This window comes from Hypomesus nipponensis, chromosome 7 (assembly GCF_054491055.1).
Source record: "Hypomesus nipponensis isolate SF chromosome 7, ASM5449105v1, whole genome shotgun sequence".
Lineage (NCBI taxonomy): Eukaryota > Metazoa > Chordata > Actinopteri > Osmeriformes > Osmeridae > Hypomesus > Hypomesus nipponensis.
The window spans coordinates 16,640,001-16,647,500 of NC_140367.1; the positions used below are offsets into that span (position 1 = coordinate 16,640,001).

Consider the following 7,500-nt stretch of genomic DNA (forward strand, 5'->3'; position numbering starts at 1 on the left):
TAGCTTCCGAGATCAGACGAGATCGGGCGTTGCCAGGCTGGTATGGCCGTACGAAATAAGTTGACAACCATAGGCTACTTATCCATATACAGATTTAGCAATTGACAATGCAAGGTGGTCTCTCTCTCTCTCTCTCTCTCTCTCTCTCTCTCGTGTCAAAATGAAAACAGCTTCCAGCCCCTTTCATGAAGGACTACTTGTGCATATTGCAAGATTTCAGTTTCTAAGTGAATGAGCAAAAGAGCATACAGCACCTGGTATACCCAGGCGGTCTCCCATCCAAGTACTAACCAGGCCCGACCCTGCTTAGATTCCGAGATCAGACGAGATCGGGCGTTGCCAGGCTGGTATGGCCGTACAAAATAAGTTGACAACCATAGGCTACTTATCCATATACAGATTTAGCAATTGACAATGCAAGGTAGTCTCTCTCTCTCTCTCTCGTGTCAAAATGAAAACAGCTTCCAGCCCCTTTCATGAAGGACTACTTGTGCATATTGCAAGATTTCAGTTTCTAAGTGAATGAGCAAAAGAGCATACAGCACCTGGTATTCCCAGGCGGTCTCCCATCCAAGTACTAACCAGGCCCGACCCTGCTTAGCTTCCGAGATCAGACGAGATCGGGCGTTGCCAGGCTGGTATGGCCGTACGAAATAAGTTGACAACCATAGGCTACTTATCCATATACAGATTTAGCAATTGACAATGCAAGGTAGTCTCTCTCTCTCTCGTGTCAAAATGAAAACAGCTTCCAGCCCCTTTCATGAAGGACTACTTGTGCATATTGCAAGATGTCAATTTCTAAGTGAATGAGCAAAAGAGCATACAGTACCTGGTATTCCCAGGAGGTCTCCCATCCAAGTACTAACCAGGCCCGACCCTGCTTAGCTTCCGAGATCAGACGAGATCGGGCGTTGCCAGGCTGGTATGGCCGTACGAAATAAGTTGACAACCATAGGCTACTTATCCATATACAGATTTAGCAATTGACAATGCAAGGTAGTCTCTCTCTCTCTCTCTCGTGTCAAAATGAAAACAGCTTCCAGCCCCTTTCATGAAGGACTACTTGTGCATATTGCAAGATTTCAGTTTCTAAGTGAATGAGCAAAAGAGCATACAGCACCTGGTATACCCAGGCGGTCTCCCATCCAAGTACTAACCAGGCCCGACCCTGCTTAGATTCCGAGATCAGACGAGATCGGGCGTTGCCAGGCTGGTATGGCCGTACGAAATAAGTTGACAACCATAGGCTACTTATCCATATACAGATTTAGCAATTGACAATGCAAGGTGGTCTCTCTCTCTCTCTCTCTCGTGTCAAAATGAAAACAGCTTCCAGCCCCTTTCATGAAGGACTACTTGTGCATATTGCAAGATTTCAGTTTCTAAGTGAATGAGCAAAAGAGCATACAGCACCTGGTATTCCCAGGCGGTCTCCCATCCAAGTACTAACCAGGCCCGACCCTGCTTAGCTTCCGAGATCAGACGAGATCGGGCGTTGCCAGGCTGGTATGGCCGTACGAAATAAGTTGACAACCATAGGCTACTTATCCATATACAGATTTAGCAATTGACAATGCAAGGTGGTCTCTCTCTCTCTCTCTCTCTCTCTCTCTCTCTCTCTCTCTCTCTCTCTCTCTCTCTCTCTCTCTCTCTCTCTCTCTCTCTCTCTCTCTCTCTCTCGTGACAAAATGAAAACAGCTTCCAGCCCCTTTCATGAAGGACTACTTGTGCATATTGCAAGATTTCAGTTTCTAAGTGAATCAGCAAAAGAGCATACAGCACCTGGTATTCCCAGGCGGTCTCCCATCCAAGTACTAACCAGGCCCGACCCTGCTTAGCTTCCGAGATCAGACGAGATCGGGCGTTGCCAGGCTGGTATGGCCGTACGAAATAAGTTGACAACCATAGGCTACTTATCCATATACAGATTTAGCAATTGACAATGCAAGGTGGTCTCTCTCTCTCTCTCTCTCTCTCTCTCTCTCGTGTCAAAATGAAAACAGCTTCCAGCCCCTTTCATGAAGGACTACTTGTGCATATTGCAAGATTTCAGTTTCTAAGTGAATGAGCAAAAGAGCATACAGCACCTGGTATTCCCAGGCGGTCTCCCATCCAAGTACTAACCAGGCCCGACCCTGCTTAGCTTCCGAGATCAGACGAGATCGGGCGTTGCCAGGCTGGTATGGCCGTACGAAATAAGTTGACAACCATAGGCTACTTATCCATATACAGATTTAGCAATTGACAATGCAAGGTGGTCTCTCTCTCTCTCTCTCTCGTGTCAAAATGAAAACAGCTTCCAGCCCCTTTCATGAAGGACTACTTGTGCATATTGCAAGATTTCAGTTTCTAAGTGAATGAGCAAAAGAGCATACAGCACCTGGTATTCCCAGGCGGTCTCCCATCCAAGTACTAACCAGGCCCGACCCTGCTTAGCTTCCGAGATCAGACGAGATCGGGCGTTGCCAGGCTGGTATGGCCGTACGAAATAAGTTGACAACCATAGGCTACTTATCCATATACAGATTTAGCAATTGACAATGCAAGGTGGTCTCTCTCTCTCTCTCTCTCTCTCTCTCTCTCTCTCTCTCTCTCTCTCTCTCTCTCTCTCTCTCTCTCTCTCTCTCTCTCTCTCTCTCTCTCTCTCTCTCTCTCTCTCTCTCTCTCTCTCTCTCTCGTGACAAAATGAAAACAGCTTCCAGCCCCTTTCATGAAGGACTACTTGTGCATATTGCAAGATTTCAGTTTCTAAGTGAATCAGCAAAAGAGCATACAGCACCTGGTATTCCCAGGCGGTCTCCCATCCAAGTACTAACCAGGCCCGACCCTGCTTAGCTTCCGAGATCAGACGAGATCGGGCGTTGCCAGGCTGGTATGGCCGTACGAAATAAGTTGACAACCATAGGCTACTTATCCATATACAGATTTAGCAATTGACAATGCAAGGTGGTCTCTCTCTCTCTCTCTCTCTCTCTCTCTCTCGTGTCAAAATGAAAACAGCTTCCAGCCCCTTTCATGAAGGACTACTTGTGCATATTGCAAGATTTCAGTTTCTAAGTGAATGAGCAAAAGAGCATACAGCACCTGGTATTCCCAGGCGGTCTCCCATCCAAGTACTAACCAGGCCCGACCCTGCTTAGCTTCCGAGATCAGACGAGATCGGGCGTTGCCAGGCTGGTATGGCCGTACGAAATAAGTTGACAACCATAGGCTACTTATCCATATACAGATTTAGCAATTGACAATGCAAGGTGGTCTCTCTCTCTCTCGTGTCAAAATGAAAACAGCTTCCAGCCCCTTTCATGAAGGACTACTTGTGCATATTGCAAGATTTCAGTTTCTAAGTGAATGAGCAAAAGAGCATACAGCACCTGGTATTCCCAGGCGGTCTCCCATCCAAGTACTAACCAGGCCCGACCCTGCTTAGCTTCCGAGATCAGACGAGATCGGGCGTTGCCAGGCTGGTATGGCCGTACGAAATAAGTTGACAACCATAGGCTACTTATCCATATACAGATTTGGCAATTGACAATGCAAGGTGGTCTCTCTCTCTCTCTCTCTCGTGTCAAAATGAAAACAGCTTCCAGCCCCTTTCATGAAGGACTACTTGTGCATATTGCAAGATTTCAGTTTCTAAGTGAATGAGCAAAAGAGCATACAGCACCTGGTATTCCCAGGCGGTCTCCCATCCAAGTACTAACCAGGCCCGACCCTGCTTAGCTTCCGAGATCAGACGAGATTGGGCGTTGCCAGGCTGGTATGGCCGTACGAAATAAGTTGACAACCATAGGCTACTTATCCATATACAGATTTAGCAATTGACAATGCAAGGTGGTCTCTCTCTCTCTCTCTCGTGTCAAAATGAAAACAGCTTCCAGCCCCTTTCATGAAGGACTACTTGTGCATATTGCAAGATTTCAGTTTCTAAGTGAATGAGCAAAAGAGCATACAGCACCTGGTATTCCCAGGCGGTCTCCCATCCAAGTACTAACCAGGCCCGACCCTGCTTAGCTTCCGAGATCAGACGAGATCGGGCGTTGCCAGGCTGGTATGGCTGTACGAAATAAGTTGACAACCATAGGCTACTTATCCATATACAGATTTAGCAATTGACAATGCAAGGTGGTCTCTCTCTCTCTCTCTCTCTCTCTCTCTCGTGTCAAAATGAAAACAGCTTCCAGCCCCTTTCATGAAGGACTACTTGTGCATATTGCAAGATTTCAGTTTCTAAGTGAATGAGCAAAAGAGCATACAGCACCTGGTATACCCAGGCGGTCTCCCATCCAAGTACTAACCAGGCCCGACCCTGCTTAGCTTCCGAGATCAGACGAGATCGGGCGTTGCCAGGCTGGTATGGCCGTACGAAATAAGTTGACAACCATAGGCTACTTATCCATATACAGATTTAGCAATTGACAATGCAAGGTAGTCTCTCTCTCTCTCTCTCGTGTCAAAATGAAAACAGCTTCCAGCCCCTTTCATGAAGGACTACTTGTGCATATTGCAAGATTTCAGTTTCTAAGTGAATGAGCAAAAGAGCATACAGCACCTGGTATTCCCAGGCGGTCTCCCATCCAAGTACTAACCAGGCCCGACCCTGCTTAGCTTCCGAGATCAGACGAGATCGGGCGTTGCCAGGCTGGTATGGCCGTACGAAATAAGTTGACAACCATTGGCTACTTATCCATATACAGATTTAGCAATTGACAATGCAAGGTGGTCTCTCTCTCTCTCTCGTGTCAAAATGAAAACAGCTTCCAGCCCCTTTCATGAAGGACTACTTGTGCATATTGCAAGATTTCAGTTTCTAAGTGAATCAGCAAAAGAGCATACAGCACCTGGTATTCCCAGGCGGTCTCCCATCCAAGTACTAACCAGGCCCGACCCTGCTTAGCTTCCGAGATCAGACGAGATCGGGCGTTGCCAGGCTGGTATGGCCGTAGGAAATAAGTTGACAACCATAGGCTACTTATCCATATACAGATTTAGCAATTGACAATGCAAGGTGGTCTCTCTCTCTCTCTCTCTCTCTCTCTCTCTCTCTCGTGTCAAAATGAAAACAGCTTCCAGCCCCTTTCATGAAGGACTACTTGTGCATATTGCAAGATTTCAGTTTCTAAGTGAATCAGCAAAAGAGCATACAGCACCTGGTATTCCCAGGCGGTCTCCCATCCAAGTACTAACCAGGCCCGACCCTGCTTAGCTTCCGAGATCAGACGAGATCGGGCGTTGCCAGGCTGGTATGGCCGTACGAAATAAGTTGACAACCATAGGCTACTTATCCATATACAGATTTAGCAATTGACAATGCAAGGTGGTCTCTCTCTCTCTCTCTCTCTCTCTCTCTCTCTCGTGTCAAAATGAAAACAGCTTCCAGCCCCTTTCATGAAGGACTACTTGTGCATATTGCAAGATTTCAGTTTCTAAGTGAATGAGCAAAAGAGCATACAGCACCTGGTATACCCAGGCGGTCTCCCATCCAAGTACTAACCAGGCCCGACCCTGCTTAGATTCCGAGATCAGACGAGATCGGGCGTTGCCAGGCTGGTATGGCCGTACAAAATAAGTTGACAACCATAGGCTACTTATCCATATACAGATTTAGCAATTGACAATGCAAGGTAGTCTCTCTCTCTCTCTCTCGTGTCAAAATGAAAACAGCTTCCAGCCCCTTTCATGAAGGACTACTTGTGCATATTGCAAGATTTCAGTTTCTAAGTGAATGAGCAAAAGAGCATACAGCACCTGGTATTCCCAGGCGGTCTCCCATCCAAGTACTAACCAGGCCCGACCCTGCTTAGCTTCCGAGATCAGACGAGATCGGGCGTTGCCAGGCTGGTATGGCCGTACGAAATAAGTTGACAACCATAGGCTACTTATCCATATACAGATTTAGCAATTGACAATGCAAGGTAGTCTCTCTCTCTCTCGTGTCAAAATGAAAACAGCTTCCAGCCCCTTTCATGAAGGACTACTTGTGCATATTGCAAGATGTCAATTTCTAAGTGAATGAGCAAAAGAGCATACAGTACCTGGTATTCCCAGGAGGTCTCCCATCCAAGTACTAACCAGGCCCGACCCTGCTTAGCTTCCGAGATCAGACGAGATCGGGCGTTGCCAGGCTGGTATGGCCGTACGAAATAAGTTGACAACCATAGGCTACTTATCCATATACAGATTTAGCAATTGACAATGCAAGGTAGTCTCTCTCTCTCTCTCTCGTGTCAAAATGAAAACAGCTTCCAGCCCCTTTCATGAAGGACTACTTGTGCATATTGCAAGATTTCAGTTTCTAAGTGAATGAGCAAAAGAGCATACAGCACCTGGTATACCCAGGCGGTCTCCCATCCAAGTACTAACCAGGCCCGACCCTGCTTAGATTCCGAGATCAGACGAGATCGGGCGTTGCCAGGCTGGTATGGCCGTACGAAATAAGTTGACAACCATAGGCTACTTATCCATATACAGATTTAGCAATTGACAATGCAAGGTGGTCTCTCTCTCTCTCTCTCTCGTGTCAAAATGAAAACAGCTTCCAGCCCCTTTCATGAAGGACTACTTGTGCATATTGCAAGATTTCAGTTTCTAAGTGAATGAGCAAAAGAGCATACAGCACCTGGTATTCCCAGGCGGTCTCCCATCCAAGTACTAACCAGGCCCGACCCTGCTTAGCTTCCGAGATCAGACGAGATCGGGCGTTGCCAGGCTGGTATGGCCGTACGAAATAAGTTGACAACCATAGGCTACTTATCCATATACAGATTTAGCAATTGACAATGCAAGGTGGTCTCTCTCTCTCTCTCTCTCTCTCTCTCTCTCTCTCTCTCTCTCTCTCTCTCTCTCTCTCTCTCTCTCTCTCTCGTGACAAAATGAAAACAGCTTCCAGCCCCTTTCATGAAGGACTACTTGTGCATATTGCAAGATTTCAGTTTCTAAGTGAATCAGCAAAAGAGCATACAGCACCTGGTATTCCCAGGCGGTCTCCCATCCAAGTACTAACCAGGCCCGACCCTGCTTAGCTTCCGAGATCAGACGAGATCGGGCGTTGCCAGGCTGGTATGGCCGTACGAAATAAGTTGACAACCATAGGCTACTTATCCATATACAGATTTAGCAATTGACAATGCAAGGTGGTCTCTCTCTCTCTCTCTCTCTCTCTCTCTCTCTCTCGTGTCAAAATGAAAACAGCTTCCAGCCCCTTTCATGAAGGACTACTTGTGCATATTGCAAGATTTCAGTTTCTAAGTGAATGAGCAAAAGAGCATACAGCACCTGGTATTCCCAGGCGGTCTCCCATCCAAGTACTAACCAGGCCCGACCCTGCTTAGCTTCCGAGATCAGACGAGATCGGGCGTTGCCAGGCTGGTATGGCCGTACGAAATAAGTTGACAACCATAGGCTACTTATCCATATACAGATTTAGCAATTGACAATGCAAGGTGGTCTCTCTCTCTCTCGTGTCAAAATGAAAACAGCTTCCAGCCCCTTTCATGAAGG

General features: G+C 47.0%; 20 non-coding genes and 5 pseudogenes across 20 annotated transcripts in view; all 25 read right to left on the bottom strand.

Moving 5' to 3' along the window:
• LOC146279289 (5S ribosomal RNA) overlaps positions 1 to 54 on the bottom strand; it is a 119-nt gene extending 65 nt beyond the window's left edge. Inside the window, exon 1 of the ribosomal RNA XR_014763167.1 lies at positions 1 to 54. This exon is cut by the window's left edge and continues 65 nt beyond it. This is a non-coding gene — a ribosomal RNA (5S ribosomal RNA).
• Positions 55 to 242: 188 nt separating this feature from the next.
• On the bottom strand, positions 243 to 361 carry LOC146279290 (5S ribosomal RNA; annotated as a pseudogene).
• Positions 362 to 533: 172 nt separating this feature from the next.
• LOC146279291 (5S ribosomal RNA) lies at positions 534 to 652 on the bottom strand. The gene has a single exon (XR_014763168.1). It is a non-coding gene; the product is annotated as a 5S ribosomal RNA (ribosomal RNA).
• Positions 653 to 820: 168 nt separating this feature from the next.
• On the bottom strand, positions 821 to 939 carry LOC146279292 (5S ribosomal RNA). Its single transcript, XR_014764753.1, has one exon. It is a non-coding gene; the product is annotated as a 5S ribosomal RNA (ribosomal RNA).
• Positions 940 to 1,111: 172 nt separating this feature from the next.
• LOC146279293 (5S ribosomal RNA) lies at positions 1,112 to 1,230 on the bottom strand (annotated as a pseudogene).
• A 174-nt stretch (positions 1,231 to 1,404) lies between these two features.
• On the bottom strand, positions 1,405 to 1,523 carry LOC146279294 (5S ribosomal RNA). The gene has a single exon (XR_014763170.1). It is a non-coding gene; the product is annotated as a 5S ribosomal RNA (ribosomal RNA).
• Positions 1,524 to 1,773: 250 nt separating this feature from the next.
• Positions 1,774 to 1,892, bottom strand: LOC146279295 (5S ribosomal RNA). The gene has a single exon (XR_014763171.1). It is a non-coding gene; the product is annotated as a 5S ribosomal RNA (ribosomal RNA).
• Positions 1,893 to 2,078: 186 nt separating this feature from the next.
• LOC146279296 (5S ribosomal RNA) lies at positions 2,079 to 2,197 on the bottom strand. Its single transcript, XR_014763172.1, has one exon. It is a non-coding gene; the product is annotated as a 5S ribosomal RNA (ribosomal RNA).
• Positions 2,198 to 2,371: 174 nt separating this feature from the next.
• Positions 2,372 to 2,490, bottom strand: LOC146279297 (5S ribosomal RNA). Its single transcript, XR_014763173.1, has one exon. It is a non-coding gene; the product is annotated as a 5S ribosomal RNA (ribosomal RNA).
• Positions 2,491 to 2,770: 280 nt separating this feature from the next.
• On the bottom strand, positions 2,771 to 2,889 carry LOC146279298 (5S ribosomal RNA). Its single transcript, XR_014763174.1, has one exon. It is a non-coding gene; the product is annotated as a 5S ribosomal RNA (ribosomal RNA).
• Positions 2,890 to 3,075: 186 nt separating this feature from the next.
• Positions 3,076 to 3,194, bottom strand: LOC146279299 (5S ribosomal RNA). Its single transcript, XR_014763175.1, has one exon. It is a non-coding gene; the product is annotated as a 5S ribosomal RNA (ribosomal RNA).
• A 168-nt stretch (positions 3,195 to 3,362) lies between these two features.
• On the bottom strand, positions 3,363 to 3,481 carry LOC146279300 (5S ribosomal RNA). The gene has a single exon (XR_014763176.1). It is a non-coding gene; the product is annotated as a 5S ribosomal RNA (ribosomal RNA).
• Positions 3,482 to 3,655: 174 nt separating this feature from the next.
• LOC146279301 (5S ribosomal RNA) lies at positions 3,656 to 3,774 on the bottom strand (annotated as a pseudogene).
• A 172-nt stretch (positions 3,775 to 3,946) lies between these two features.
• LOC146279302 (5S ribosomal RNA) lies at positions 3,947 to 4,065 on the bottom strand. Its single transcript, XR_014764484.1, has one exon. It is a non-coding gene; the product is annotated as a 5S ribosomal RNA (ribosomal RNA).
• Positions 4,066 to 4,249: 184 nt separating this feature from the next.
• Positions 4,250 to 4,368, bottom strand: LOC146279303 (5S ribosomal RNA). Its single transcript, XR_014765651.1, has one exon. It is a non-coding gene; the product is annotated as a 5S ribosomal RNA (ribosomal RNA).
• A 172-nt stretch (positions 4,369 to 4,540) lies between these two features.
• Positions 4,541 to 4,659, bottom strand: LOC146279304 (5S ribosomal RNA). Its single transcript, XR_014763177.1, has one exon. It is a non-coding gene; the product is annotated as a 5S ribosomal RNA (ribosomal RNA).
• Positions 4,660 to 4,829: 170 nt separating this feature from the next.
• On the bottom strand, positions 4,830 to 4,948 carry LOC146279305 (5S ribosomal RNA). Its single transcript, XR_014764641.1, has one exon. It is a non-coding gene; the product is annotated as a 5S ribosomal RNA (ribosomal RNA).
• Positions 4,949 to 5,138: 190 nt separating this feature from the next.
• Positions 5,139 to 5,257, bottom strand: LOC146279306 (5S ribosomal RNA). Its single transcript, XR_014763178.1, has one exon. It is a non-coding gene; the product is annotated as a 5S ribosomal RNA (ribosomal RNA).
• A 188-nt stretch (positions 5,258 to 5,445) lies between these two features.
• Positions 5,446 to 5,564, bottom strand: LOC146279307 (5S ribosomal RNA; annotated as a pseudogene).
• Positions 5,565 to 5,736: 172 nt separating this feature from the next.
• Positions 5,737 to 5,855, bottom strand: LOC146279308 (5S ribosomal RNA). Its single transcript, XR_014763179.1, has one exon. It is a non-coding gene; the product is annotated as a 5S ribosomal RNA (ribosomal RNA).
• Positions 5,856 to 6,023: 168 nt separating this feature from the next.
• On the bottom strand, positions 6,024 to 6,142 carry LOC146279309 (5S ribosomal RNA). Its single transcript, XR_014764754.1, has one exon. It is a non-coding gene; the product is annotated as a 5S ribosomal RNA (ribosomal RNA).
• Positions 6,143 to 6,314: 172 nt separating this feature from the next.
• Positions 6,315 to 6,433, bottom strand: LOC146279310 (5S ribosomal RNA; annotated as a pseudogene).
• A 174-nt stretch (positions 6,434 to 6,607) lies between these two features.
• On the bottom strand, positions 6,608 to 6,726 carry LOC146279311 (5S ribosomal RNA). The gene has a single exon (XR_014763181.1). It is a non-coding gene; the product is annotated as a 5S ribosomal RNA (ribosomal RNA).
• Positions 6,727 to 6,954: 228 nt separating this feature from the next.
• Positions 6,955 to 7,073, bottom strand: LOC146279312 (5S ribosomal RNA). Its single transcript, XR_014763182.1, has one exon. It is a non-coding gene; the product is annotated as a 5S ribosomal RNA (ribosomal RNA).
• A 190-nt stretch (positions 7,074 to 7,263) lies between these two features.
• LOC146279313 (5S ribosomal RNA) lies at positions 7,264 to 7,382 on the bottom strand. Its single transcript, XR_014763183.1, has one exon. It is a non-coding gene; the product is annotated as a 5S ribosomal RNA (ribosomal RNA).
• Between the last annotated feature and the right edge of the window lie 118 nt (positions 7,383 to 7,500).